Raw genomic sequence first — 14,361 nt, forward strand, 5'->3', positions numbered from 1 at the left:
CCCCCATACTCCACTATGGGTGAGCCACTCTTCCGCACATCTTCACCAGTCCATTGTCACCACAATGGACGGCAAGCTTCAAGCATTTGATCTCGTCATGATGCTTCACTTGAACTTGCACACCGCAACATCTTCACAAGTCCATTGTCGCCACAATGGACGGCAAGCTTCAAGCATTTGATCTCTTCATGATGCTTCACTTGAACTTGCACACCGCAACCTAACCCCACAAAGAACTCTCACGAAGATCATGGGTTAGTACACAAAGCGTAATTGACAATGCTTACCACACCATGGGATCGCTTGATCCCTCTCGGTACATCTTGTGCGCTTTGTGTGCTGATCAACTTGATTCACTCTTGATTTAGTCTTGATCAACCTTCACTCTTTCCAACTCTCTTCATTTGGATGATGTCTTGAAGGTAAACATGAATGATCACACAATCTTCTTCTTCAAGACATGCTTGCAATAAGCTCTACTCTCACATGACCAATCTTCGGATAATTCCTTAATAACACCTTGGTCACCACATAAACTCCTTGAAACCAACACATGGACTTCAAGAAAAGCCTATGGACAAATCCTTCAAATATAACTCAAGGCAACCATTAGTCCATAGAGATTGTCATCAATTACCAAAACCAAACACAGGGGCACCGCATGTTCTTTCAACTGTGACAGGAGAAGATTCATCACAAAGAAGGAAGCGTCTGGAAAAGATTTGACGCCACTGGGTGCGGAAGTGGTTCCACTATAAAATGGTTCATCCTCGGTTTGCCAAGAACTTTTCCTTTCATCCTCCATGGGGTGACTGTCGTGAGATTGGTCTTGTTCGTGCAAGTGATCCCCAGGAAAGACCACCACCTCCTCCAGATGCACATGAGTTGTCTCTCTTGACTCCCGAATCTTATCCTACTGAACTAGCCAAGCACCGGAAGAACGCCAAAAAGAGAGCCAAGAAGGCTGAAAAAGAAAGAGAAAGAGAAGAATAAAATCGTCCTGTCATCAAATCAGACGTCGAGAAGAAAAAGGCTGAAGGAAAAGCATAACGTCGTACGAAGAACAAACATGATCCCAGATCTGCTGCTCTGAAGAAAAAGAGCGCGTCGAAAAGAAAGCCTGCTAAACCAGTTGAGCATGAGAGTGATTCTTCTGATCAAGATGATCCTCCTCTCACGAGGGAAGAAGTTGAAGCAACTCTTTCCGAGCAAGTGAACGTCACTACATCTACCGTTCTGCCTGATCTTTGAGCAAGGCTGTCCCAATAGCACCTCCGAAGAAAAACCCATTGAAAAGAAAGACTCCTCCTACCACTGTTTCAATGGTTGATAAAGTAAATACAGGTCCTCATCCTGATGCAATAGATTTGCGAGATTTGGTAGTTGATGCCCCAGTAGGCACAACTAAGCTAGGAGAAAAGCTTCTAAAGCAAAAGGTGAAGCAAATCAAAGCTCCTACTGCCGAGCAGAATGCTCCAAGTGCTGAGACTGTGAAAGAAAAGGCTGCTCAGTTTGCTTCAAAGTTGACACAACCTCTGGCTTCTTTGCCTCCGTCCGAAAAAATGTAGCACAAACCGCTCCTGCTGCACAGCCTCAAGTTGATTCTGATGGACTGCATTATTTCTATCAAGTGTTCATAATGGAGCAGCTTGACAGATTTGTCGAAGACCTGTTTGATGGAGAAGTGGCATCTTTGCCCATTCCCTCTAAAGTAATTACTCAAGCTTCTGATCTGGTCCACGACATGAGAAATGACTCAGTTGAGATCAATGACGTCACTGCCCAACTCAAAGAGCTTGACAACCATATGAGAAATACAAAATCCAAGTTTTTCACCAAGCAAGTTGAAGAATCTTATGTGGATGTCGATAAGGCTTTGACTATCCTTCGGCATAAAAGATTGGGATTTCATTCAGATCTAGATCAAATTGTTCGCAAGGTCTGTGTCAACCATCAAGCCCAAGTCACTGCCTACAATGATCTTGTCAAAGGACACATTGATCTGTCCAAGCAAAATAAGAAGAAGAAGAAGAAGAAGAAGATAGCGAAGAAGAATGCTCCTCCTCCTCCTCCTCCCAACGACGAGACATAGAAAAAAAATTCTCCTGAACAAGGAGAAGTTGAAACGAAGTTGAAACCGTCCCAATTACTTCTTCTGATAATGCTCCTCCTCCTCCTCCCAACGCAGGGACAAAGATAGCAAAGAAGAATGCCCCTCCTCCTCCTCCTCCCAAGCTTCTCTGCTCCTCAAATGACTCCCTAAGAACAACATCCTCCGTCACAAGTGCCTGACAGTGCTACTGTTTCAACTGCTAAGGTGTCTGATCCTTCTCCACTACGAATTTCACTCAACACTGCACGAAGAACTTCAGATGTTGGTCCTTCTGCAGCAAAATCAGCTTTTGCTCATCACTCGGTCTCAGTCATTTATGGTGATGAAGTGATCTCCGTTGAACATGAGCTCAAGTACCCGTATCCTCGCGAGCAACTGCCCTTGTTTCCAATCGGCGTTGGCGTTAAAGGGCCACTTTTCAATCGGAACACTCATCCTATTTTCTTTCAAGAGAGTACATATAACAAGCCTCATACTTCTGAATCTCCTTGGTTTTTGGACTCGGGAACAAGCCATTTATTTATCGGGTCTTATATGACAGCCGCAAGATTTTCCCTCATGAGTTCCCGGATATTGTTGCGATGAAAAACTTCGGCTGCTTCAACCAAGTATTGCAAGACATCGAAGACTTTGGCCTCACGCATCTCTTTGCATATCAACATCCATGGAACAGAGAGATAATCCTTCAGTTCTATGCCACCCTATACATCACTGGTGATGAAACAGATAGCACTAAGTGGATCATGGAGGATGACTGAAGGGAAATGCATCAACTGCTCTGCTATGGACTTTGTATCTCATTTCCATTTTCCTCGGTTCAAACATGGCAAGACGGAAATTCGAGTTCACAACATTGATGCAATCTCCGATGAAGATTTCCGGTGCACAATGGGTCAGGATAAAATTCGTGATTACAATGGTCCTCTTGTGCCCGAGCATTTGACCTTAAAAAATCAGACCCTATATCACATTCTCACCTACACCATTGACCCTCTGGCTGGAATGAACTCTGACAATGCTATTTCTGATGTTCTTCGAAACACCATCCATGCCATCTCCGAAGGATTTATCTTCGATGTCGAAGACATGTTCCAGTGCATACTAATGGATTCAGCTCAGCACATGAAAACTATCCAGGTATTTGTGCCCTGGATTCAGAAGGTGGTTGACTATGCAATGAAAACCGAATATTTAGCCAAAGTCAGTCACAAAAGCTTCATTCCTCCTGTGCGTGATACTCTCAGTGTAATGGAAGATTTCTCTTCGGGGAAAGCATCGGTATCTAGCCCTCTTGATTATCATAACACTTTCAATGGACCACGACTACCTCTGCGTGATCGTCAACCGAAGACTCAACCTCCTTCACATCTTGAAGTGAGCCTGCACACCCAACAGCTGCTGCTGAAGCACATGGCTGAAGATCACCAAGAGAAAGAACACCTAGCTTCCGAACTGAATGCTATCAACAACCGAACGAAAGTTGTGCACATGATCATGGCAAAAAAATAAGAAGTGCCTATGGAAATTTCTTCAGAAGTTCTTCTCCAAGAAGCAATTAAGCAAGTCTGATCTCAAAAAACTCTATGAGTATAATGACTGATTTTCCACTGTGGTAACTCCTTAGTCTATAAAATGAGGGCCATGGCGACCTAGAATAGGATTCGGAACCTTGTATACTCATACGTGTGTGGCTGCTCTCCCCGAGGCGACCTTGCTAGGCTTCAGTGCTGCATGTTCGTCATAGTCCTCCATCCATTCCACCAAAGCAGGAGTAGGGTTTTATGCTTCACAGCGGCCCGGACCTGGGTAAAAACCACTCGCGTCACCATTGTCGTGCTGCTCTATGGTCTCTGCTCTTTGTGCAACGTGCCCCTCCCCCTTGCAGAACCACAAGGGGCCGACGAGCCCATAGGTGATCGTGTTCTACCACGACAGCTTCTCTCTTGAAAGAACACATACGGTGGGTGAACAAATTACTATTGAGAAATTGATAGAAAAGCGCAAAGTTATGACGATATCTAAGGCAATGATCATGAATACAGGCATCACGTCCATGACAAGTAGACCGACTCCTACCTGCATCTACTACCATTACTCCACACATCGACCGCTATCCAGCATGCATCTAGTGTATTAAGTTAACAAGAACAAATTAATGCCTTAAGCAAGATGACACGATGTAGAGGGATAGATCCAATCAATATGGTAAAAACCCATCTTTTTATCCTTAATGGAAACAATACAAATACGTGCCTCGCTACACCTACTGTCACTGGACGAGGACACCGCAAGATTGAACCCATCACAAAGCACCTCTCCCATTGCAAGAAAAACCAATCTAGTTGGCCAAACCAAATCGATAGACCGAAGAGAAATACAAAGTTATCTTAATCATGCATATAAAAGAGATCAGAGAAGACTTAAATAATATTCATAAATAATCTGATCATAAATCCACAATTCATCGGAACTCAACAAACGCATCGCAAAAGAAGGTTACATCGAATAGATCTCCAAGAACATCGAGGAGAACATTGTATTGAAGATCAAAGAGATAGAAGAAGCCATCTAGCTACTAGCTATGGACCCGTAGGTCTGTGGTGAACTACTCACACATGATCGGAAGGGCAACATTGTTGGTGTAGAGGCCCTCCGCGATCGAATCCCCCTCCGGCGGAGTGCCGAAAAAGCCCCCAAGATGGGATCTCACGAGAACAGAAGCTTGTGGCAGTGGAAAAGTATTTTTGGTGCTCCCTCTGACGTAAGGGGAATATTTGGGAATTTATAGTGCAGAGATTACGGTTAGAAGAGCCACGGGGGGCCCACAAGCCTAGGCGGCGCCCCTAGGGCTTGTGCCCCCCTCGTGGGTCTTTTGGCCTCTTCCCGGAGCTTCCTGGTTGTCTTGTGGTCCAAGAAAAGTCCTCGAAAAAGTTTCGTTCTGTTTGGACTCCGTTTGGCATTGACTTTCTGTAGAAGACAAAACCAAGGAAAAATAGCAACTGGCACTTGGCACTAGGTTAAGAGGTTAGTCCCAAAAAATGGTATATAAAACATCCAAGATGGATAATATAATAGCATGGAACAATAAAAATTTGTCGATAGACTGCAGACGTATCAAGCATCCCCAAGCTTAATTCCTGCTCGTTCTCGAGTAGGTAAATGATACACATTTTTTCATGTGGAATGCTACCTAACATATTTATCAATGTAATTTTTCTTATTGTGGCATGAATGTTCAGATCCATAAGATTCCAAACAAAAGTTTAATATTGACATAAAAACAATAATACTTCAAGCATACTAATAAACCAATCATGTCTTCTCAATATATCATGGCTAAAGAAAGTTATCCCTACAAAATCATATAATCTTGTCATGATCTATCTTCACCACACAAAGTACTTATCATGCACAACCCCGATGACAAGCCAAGCAATTGTTTCATACTTTTAATATTCTCAAGCTTTTTCAACTTTCACGCAATACATGAGCGTGAGCCATGGATATAGCACTATAGGTGGTATAGAGTATGGTGGAGGTTGTGAGGAGAAGATAAAAAAGGAGAAAGTCTCACATCAACTAGGCAAATTAATGGGCTATGGAGATGCCCATCAATTGATATCGATGCAAGTGAGAAGGGACTGCCATGCAACAGATGCACTAGAGCTATAAGTGTATGAAAGCTCAAAAGTAAACTAAGTGGGTGTGCATCCAACTTGATTGCTCACGAAGACCCAGGGCAATATTGAGGAAGCCCATCATTGGAATATACAAGCCAAGTTCTATAATGAAAAATTAGCACTAGTATATGAAAGTGATAAATAGGAGATCCTCTATCATGAAGAACATGGTTCTATTTTTCAAGCACAAGTGTGGAAAAGGATAGTAACATTGTCCCTTCTCTCTTTTTCTATCATTTTATATTTTTTTCTTTTATTTCCTCTTTTGGGCTCTTTGGCCACTTTTTTAATTATTATTTTGGGCTCTTTGGGCTCTTTTTTTTATTTTAATTCCGGAGTCTCATCCCAACTTGTGACGGAATCATAGCTTCCATCATCCTTTCCTCACATGGGACAATGCTCTAATAATGATGATCATCACACTTTTATTAGTTACAACTCAAGAATTACAACTTGATACTAGAACAAAGATATGAGTCTATATGAATGCCTCCGGCGGTGTACCGGGATGTGCAATGATCTAGGGTGACATGTATAAAAAAATATGAACGGTGGCCAAGCCACAAATACTATGCATCTACATGATCATCCAAAGCAATATGACAATGATGATGCGTGTCATAATAAACGAAACGATGGAAGTTGCATGACAATATATCTCGGAATGGCTATGGAAATGCCATAATAGGTAGGTATAGTGGCTATTTTGAGGAAGGGTATCTGGTGGGTTTAATGCACCGGCGAAAATTGTGCGGTACTAGAGAGGCCAGCAATGGTCGAAGAGTGAGACTGCGTATAATCCATGGACTCAACATTAGTCATAAAGAACTCACATACTTATTGCAAAAATTTATTATCCATCGAAGCAAAGTACTAGTACGCATGCTCCTATAGGGATAGATTGTTAGGAAAAGACCATCGCTCATCCCCGACCGCCACTCATAAGGAAGACAATAAAAAATAAATCATGCTCTAACTTCATCGCATAACGATAGACCATACGTGCATGCTTCGGGAATCACAAACCTTAACACAAGTATTTCTACTAATCCGCAGTTACTCTCTAGCATGACTCTAGTATCACCATCTTTATATCTCAAAACAAATGCAAGGAATCAAAATCCTCATATATTCAATGCTCTTTATGAAAGTTTTTATTATATGCCTCTTGGATACCCATCATATTAGGACCAAATTCATAACCTAAGCAAATTGCCATACTATTTTTAAGACTCTCAAAATAATAAAAGTGAAGCATGAGAGTTCATCAATTTCTACAAAATAAAACCACCGCCGTGCTCTAGAAAGATATAAGTGAAGCACTATAGCAATTGCCTAGCTCAAAAGATATAAGTGAAGCACATAGAGTATTATAATAAATTCACGATTAATGTGTGCCCCTCTCAAAAGGTGTGTACAGCAAGGATGATTGTGGAAAACTAAAAAGAAAAGACTCATATAATACAAGACGCTCCAAGAAAAACACATATCATGTGGTGAATGAAAATATAGCCTCAAGTAAATTTACCGATGGATTGAAGACAAAAGAGGGGATGCCATCCGGGGCATCCCCAAGCTTAGGTGCTTGGTCCTTGAATATTACCTTGGGGTGCCCTGCGCATCCCCAAGCTTAGGCTCTTGCCAGTCCTTATTCTGTAGTCCATCAAATTTACCCAAAACTTGAAAACTTCACAACACAAAACTCAACAAAAAAACTCGTGAGATCTGTTAGCATGATAAAACAAATCTCCACTTTTAGGTACTCGTGTGAACTCGTTCCAATTTTATATTGGTGTTATATCTACTGTATTATAACTTCTCCATGGTTCATACCCCCCGATACTACCCATAGATTCATTAAAATAAGCAAACAACACATCGAAAACACAATGTCAAAAACAGACCAATCTATAAAGACCCGAATATTAGTCATAATTATGTAACTCCAAAAATTCAGACTAGGACAAAATAGGCAATTCATATATAAATCTTGTATAAAAAAATTCAGAATTTTCCATGCTCCAGTGAATTTTAACAATTCTGTTACAGGACACAAAAGTTTCTGTTTTTCAGCAAAATCAAATCAATGATAGACCAAAGTATCCCAAAGGTCTTGCTTGGATCAAACACTAATTAAAACACCAAAACACAAGTATTACAGAAGTAATATTGTGTATTTATTGAAAAACAGAAGCAAAAACAAAAAACACAAAACAAAATTGGGTTGCCTCCCAACAAGCGCTATTGTTTTACGCCCCTAGCTAGGCATAATGCAAAGATCTAGGTATTGTCATCTTTGGTATGCAATCCATAAGTGGCCCTCATAATAGATTCATATGACAACTTAATTTTCTTTATAGGAAAGTGTTACATGCTCTTCCTTAACGAAAATCAAAATCTAATGTTTCCTTCTTTCATATCAATAATTGCACCATATCTCCTTCTTCCACCAAGTATAATAGGGGATGTAGGATTGCAATCTGTATCAAGCACAATAAAATCTACGGGCAGATAATTCCTATTTGCAACAATAATTACATCATTAATTCTTCCCATAGGTTTCTTAATAGTGGAACCCGCTAAGTGCAAATTCAAAGAACAATCATCAAGTTTATGGAAACCTAGCACATCACATAAAGTTTTTGGAATAGTGGAAACGCTAGCACCCAAATCACATAAGGCATTGTACTCATAATCTTTAAACTTTATTTTAATAGTAGGTTCCCATTCATCGTAAAGCTTTCTAGGGATTGAAACTTCCAACTCAAGTTTTTCTTCGAAAGATTTCATCATAGCATGAATGATATGTTTAGTAAAAGCCTTATTTTGATTATAAGCATGAGGTGAATTAAGCATGGATTGGAACAAGGAAATACAATCTATCAAAGAACAATTATCATAATTAAAGTCCTTGAAATCCAAAAGAGTGGGTTCACTGCTACCTAAATTCTTGACCTCTCCAATCCCACTTTTATCAATTTTTTCATTAAGATCTTCACCCTCCAAATTATTGGGACGCCTTCTAGCTAAAGTTGAGTCATATCCAGTCCCTTCTATATCAAGTTTTATATTATCAAACAAAGATTCAATAGGAGTCACACCAATCACTTTAAGATCTCCATCATTATTATCATGAAAACTAGAAGAACATGCTTTTTCTAGCCAATCTCTCTTAGCACGCATCCTAGCGGTTCTCCCTCTACTTTCATTCATAGAAATTTTAATAGCTTTCAGAGACTCATTAATATCAATCTTGTGTGGCATAGATCTAATCTTAAAAGAATCATTCTCATGAGATATTCTATCAATGTTTCTAGCCAATCATCAATCTTAAGCATTGAAAATATTTTGAGAATTAATAAACTCTTTAATATTGTTCTCAATATTAGAGGGTATCTTATTATAATTTCCATAATAATTTTTGTAGAAATTGCCATAGTTATTAGAGGAATTACTAGGAAACGGCAGGGTTGAAGTTTCCTCTATACGCGTTATTACGAAAATTGTTCCTACCAACAAAATTCACATCCATAGATTCATTACTATTCTCAATCAAAGTGGACAAAGGCATATCATTAGGATCAATAGGAGCACTCTTACTAACAATTAATTTCATAAGTTCATCCATCTTTCCACTCAAAGTATTAATTTCTTCAATTGCATGCACTTTTTACTAGTAGACGATCTTTCGGTATGCCATTGAGAGTAATTTGCCATAATATTATCTAGGAGTTTGGTAGCTTACACTAATGTGATCTATTTATATATAAAAAGTAATTTACAGCCTCACCAGAAAAAAGAAAAATACCTACAAAATGCCACAATATTTAGAAATATCCGACCATTGGTTTACTAGATAAGAAAACCAGAACCGTCAGATTAATTCTAAAGATGAATAAATTACCCACCAATGCCGAGGAACATAAGAGTCCAAACTAATTTTTTCCGTTTGTATTAGAAGCCACCTCAACCTTGCAGGAATTTCCCTAGCAGCCGCCAGCCGCCTCGACGTGATCGTACCGGCAAGACAACCAAGGAATTTCCCGTCCACCTCTATCCCTAGGTACATTTGGTGATTTCTACCCGAGCTCTTGAGTAGAGACACATCATGGCTAACTGCAGATTGGTTGTATTCTGTTGCCTAGGTATGTGCTTCTAGCCGGTGTGGAACATCAATCCACCTGCTTGTTGTACATGCATGTCCAGCCAGGCGCCAGTAAAGATCAATCGATTAGCTTCAATGGCTTTGGGCTAACTATGGGCATGGTTGCCACCGGACGTGCACACGAGTCCTATGTGCATGTGAGTCCTGCCAATTATGAGTCCAACCAGTTGATATCTATATGCTTTGCCAAATTGATCCACTTCATTACAAATGGTATTTTTTTTCTTTTGAGAAAATCTCTTTAGATAGCTGCCTCTACACAAACAAGTTTACAATTCTGATTATACATTCATGGAAGGTTGCCTCTACACAAACAAGTTTACAATTAAAGCATCACAACTAAGGCGTTGAGAAATAAATAGATAATCTGAAATTTTGATGCCATAGCCACAAGCAAACAAAGTGCAACTTTAAATTGATTTATTGTACCAGGCTCGCGACTACTACCTCGAGCAATCGGGGCAAAGGCGATACCATGAGAAGGTAATGTTATGATTTATGAGCTCTGGCAATCAAGTTAGCAATGGTGCCATGGCGATGAATCTAGGCATACGATCTAGCAACAAGTCAGTTTTAGCACGCCCCACAAGTTGGTGCCCACCTTAATCATCAGCTTCCTCCAGCGGTCGACACTTGGACATCGCCTTCCTCCAATAGTTGCAAGAGCCACAATCTCCTCTATTGACTCTCCTCGACTATTATCAGCTCCGTCGAGCAGTCACACCACCTTCAGTACGTATCATGTGCACACAATTAGAGATCAAATTATCTCCAGTATGTATCACCTACACCAATTTAGATAATTTGCACGGTTCCTGTATACGGTTGCTTACCATGATGAAACCAATTTAGGAAGTACAGAAAAACAAACGGACAAGCAAAGACAAACTTCAGACATCCGCGAGATTCAAGTCCTTTTGCTAAAGTTATTTCAATTATGTAAGCAATTGAAAATTACGTATATGACTTTTTACATGGTCAAATTCTTTCACTGGTGATAAGATAGGGATCACTCTATGGGGAAATATTTGAGAAAATATGGTAAATGGAAGTTTTGCACACAAAACTGATCATGACTGTCACTTCAAATTTTAGCGAAGTAATCAAAGGTGAGAACTTTAAACTATTTTGCAATACCCCCAAATCCAATGTTCTTAATCGATTCTCCATAACCAGGGTCATTATTGCACACAATAAATGCATGTACAGTTATTGTCAAAAGGATGTTTTCCAAACAAAGCATGCCGGAAATCCATGGAACACAAGATTCTTAAATTATTGTTATATGGAAGTCACATAATGAAGTTAAAAAGATGTTGCACAGAACAAACTTCTCAATGATAACTTGATGAGGTATTCCACTTTTTGTCTTCTACGTGTGTTTAATAATTGTTGTCATTTTATGAAATTTCCAAAAACTACATGCAAATAGATTCAAAAATAAAGAATGTTCATATGTAATTACAAAAGAAGATGATTTAAAGAAAGACTATGAAGAAACTTTACACATGTCAAACAAATTACCCACGAAATTTAAAACAGTACCTGCAAGAACACTTTACACATGTCAAAACTTTACATTTTTATTTTAAGAAAAATAAATCTCATATTTTACATTTTAAACTATATGGCATGCACCATACTTGCATGCATATGAATTAGATGGGTATTGGCTTGAATGTTCGCCGGGGCGGAGTCCATCTCCGTCGCTGTGAACTAGACCGATGCTACCGGCCTTTTATACAAGAAGTCAATCTGGATGAAAATCAACAGCACCAAGTATGCATGATGGTACAAAAAACAGAAATGGTAACATTTGTCACTAATGAGTACAATAGTACCTTAAAATATATTGGTTCAATCCCACAAACATGGAAAAAGGAACAAGGAGAGGGGGACCTACAGGTGGAAGAATGCAACGCCAAAGCATTGTTGCTGCTGTTGAGGATAAAGACGATGCGTCGGGTGCCTTGCTTGGGGACAGCAACAACACCTCCAACTCGGCGGTTGGGGACAGATAACGCTCCCAAGACGCCAAAAATTATGCATGAGCTATGGGAACCAAGATCCACTCCTTCATCGCCTCCATGGATGCTGACGGAAAAGGCACCATTGATTTCGACGAGCTCACGTCCTCCATCATGCAGCTACTATTAGGCCCCTGCTACCTGTTGACTGGCCCGGGAGATCGACGAGGTAAGCGAGGAGCCAAACCAAGCATCATCCCTGCCATAAGGTGCGTGTAGGTGAATGCTAGTTCTTGAGCTTGCGTTGGTTTTTCCCTTGAAGAGGAAAGGGTGATGCACCAAAATTGAGATAAGTATTTCCCTCAGTTTGAGAACCACGGTATCAATCTAGTAGGAGGTACGCGCAAGTCTCCAATCTATGCACCTGCACAAACAATCAAATACTTGCACCCAACGCGATAAACGGGTTGTCAATCCCTTCACGGTCACTTGCAAGGATGAGATCTGATAGAGATAGATATAAAAGATTACTAGAAGGTAAAACAAAGTAAAAATAAATAAATTGCAACAAGGTATTTTTAGGTTTTTTGGTTTATAGATCTGAAAATAAATGATGGAAAATAGACCCGGAGGCCATAGGTTTCACTAGAGGCTTCTCTCTTGAAAGAAAATAATATGGTGGGTGAACAAATTACTGTCGAGCAATTGATAGAAAAGTGCAAAGTTATGACGATATCCAAGGCAATGATTATGAATATAGGCATCATGTCTGTGTCAAGTAGACTGACTCCTGCCTGCATCTACTACTATTACTCCACACATTGACCGCTATCCAACATGCATCTAGAGTATTAAGTTCATAAGAACGGAGTAACGCCTTAAGTAAGATGACATGATGTAGAGGGATAAACTCAAGCAATATGATGAAAACCCCTTTTTACCCTTGATGGCAATAATACAATACGTGCCTCGGTACCCCTACTTTGTCACTGGGTGAGGACACCGCAAGATTGAACCCAAAACAAAGCACCTCTCCCATTGCAAGAACAAACTAATCTAGTTGGCCAAACCAAACCGATAATTTGAAGAGAAATACAAATATATCAAATCATGCATATAAGAATTCAGAAAACACTCAAATAATATTCATTGATAATCTGATCATAAATCCACAATTCATCGGATCTCGACAAACACACTGCAAAAGAATATTACATCGGATAGAACTCCAAGAACATTGAGGAGAACATTGTATTGAAGATCAAAGATAGAGAAGAAGCCATCTAGCTACTAGTTATGGACCCGTAGGTCTGTGGTAAACTACTCACGCTTCATCAGAAGGGCAATAGAGTTGATGTAGATGCCCTCCTTGATTGAATCCCCCTCTGGCAGGGTGCCCGAAAAGGCCCGAAGATGGGATCTCACGGAAACATAGGCTTGCGGCGGCGGAAAAGTATTTAGGTGGAGGCTTCTGGTGGTCACGGAATATTTTAGGATTTATAGAGCTGAGACAGAGGTCGATGGATTCCCAAGGGGCCCACAAGCCAGGGGCGCCCCCCTAGGGCACGTCCTGAGGGCTTGTGGTTCCCTCGGGACCCTTCTCGCCCTCACCGCAAGTCTTGTGGGTGTCTTCTGGTCCAAGAAAAATCATCGCAACATTTCTATTTCGTTTGGACTTCATTTGATATTCCTTTTCTGTAAAACTCAAAAACAAGGAAAAAACAGCAATTTGGCACTGGCTCTAGGTTAATAAGTTAGTCCCAAAAATAATATAAAATAGCATATTAATGCATATAAGACATCCAAAACAGATAATATAATAGCATGGAACAATGAAAAATTATAGATACATTGGAGACGTATCAACCATCCCCAAGCTTAATTCCTACTCGTCCTCGAGTAGGTAAATGATAAAAACAGAATTTTTGATGTGGAATGCTACCTAACATATTTATCAATGTAATTTTATTTACTATGGCATGAATATTCAGGTCCATAAGATTCAAAACAAAAGTTTAATATTGACATAAAAACAATAATACTTCAAGCATACTAATAAAGCAATCATGTCTTCTCAAAATAACATGGACAAAAAAAGTTATCCCTACAAAATCATATAGTCTGGCTATGCTCCATCTTCATCAGAAAAAGTATTTTATCATGCACAACCCCAATGACAAGCCAAGCAATTGCTTCATACTTTTGATGTTCTCAAACTTTTTCAACTTTCACGCAATACATGAGCGTGAGCCATGGACATAGCACTAGAGTTGGAATAGAATATGGTGGTTGTGGAGAAGACAAAAAGAAGGAGAAAGTCTCACATCAACTAGGCGTATTAACGGGCTATGGAGATGCCCATCAATAGATATCAATGTGAGTGAGTAGGGATTCCCATGCAACGACCGCACTAGAGCTATAAGTGTATGAAAGCTC

This window comes from Triticum aestivum, chromosome 1D (genome assembly GCF_018294505.1).
Source record: "Triticum aestivum cultivar Chinese Spring chromosome 1D, IWGSC CS RefSeq v2.1, whole genome shotgun sequence".
Taxonomy (NCBI): Eukaryota; Viridiplantae; Streptophyta; class Magnoliopsida; order Poales; family Poaceae; genus Triticum; species Triticum aestivum.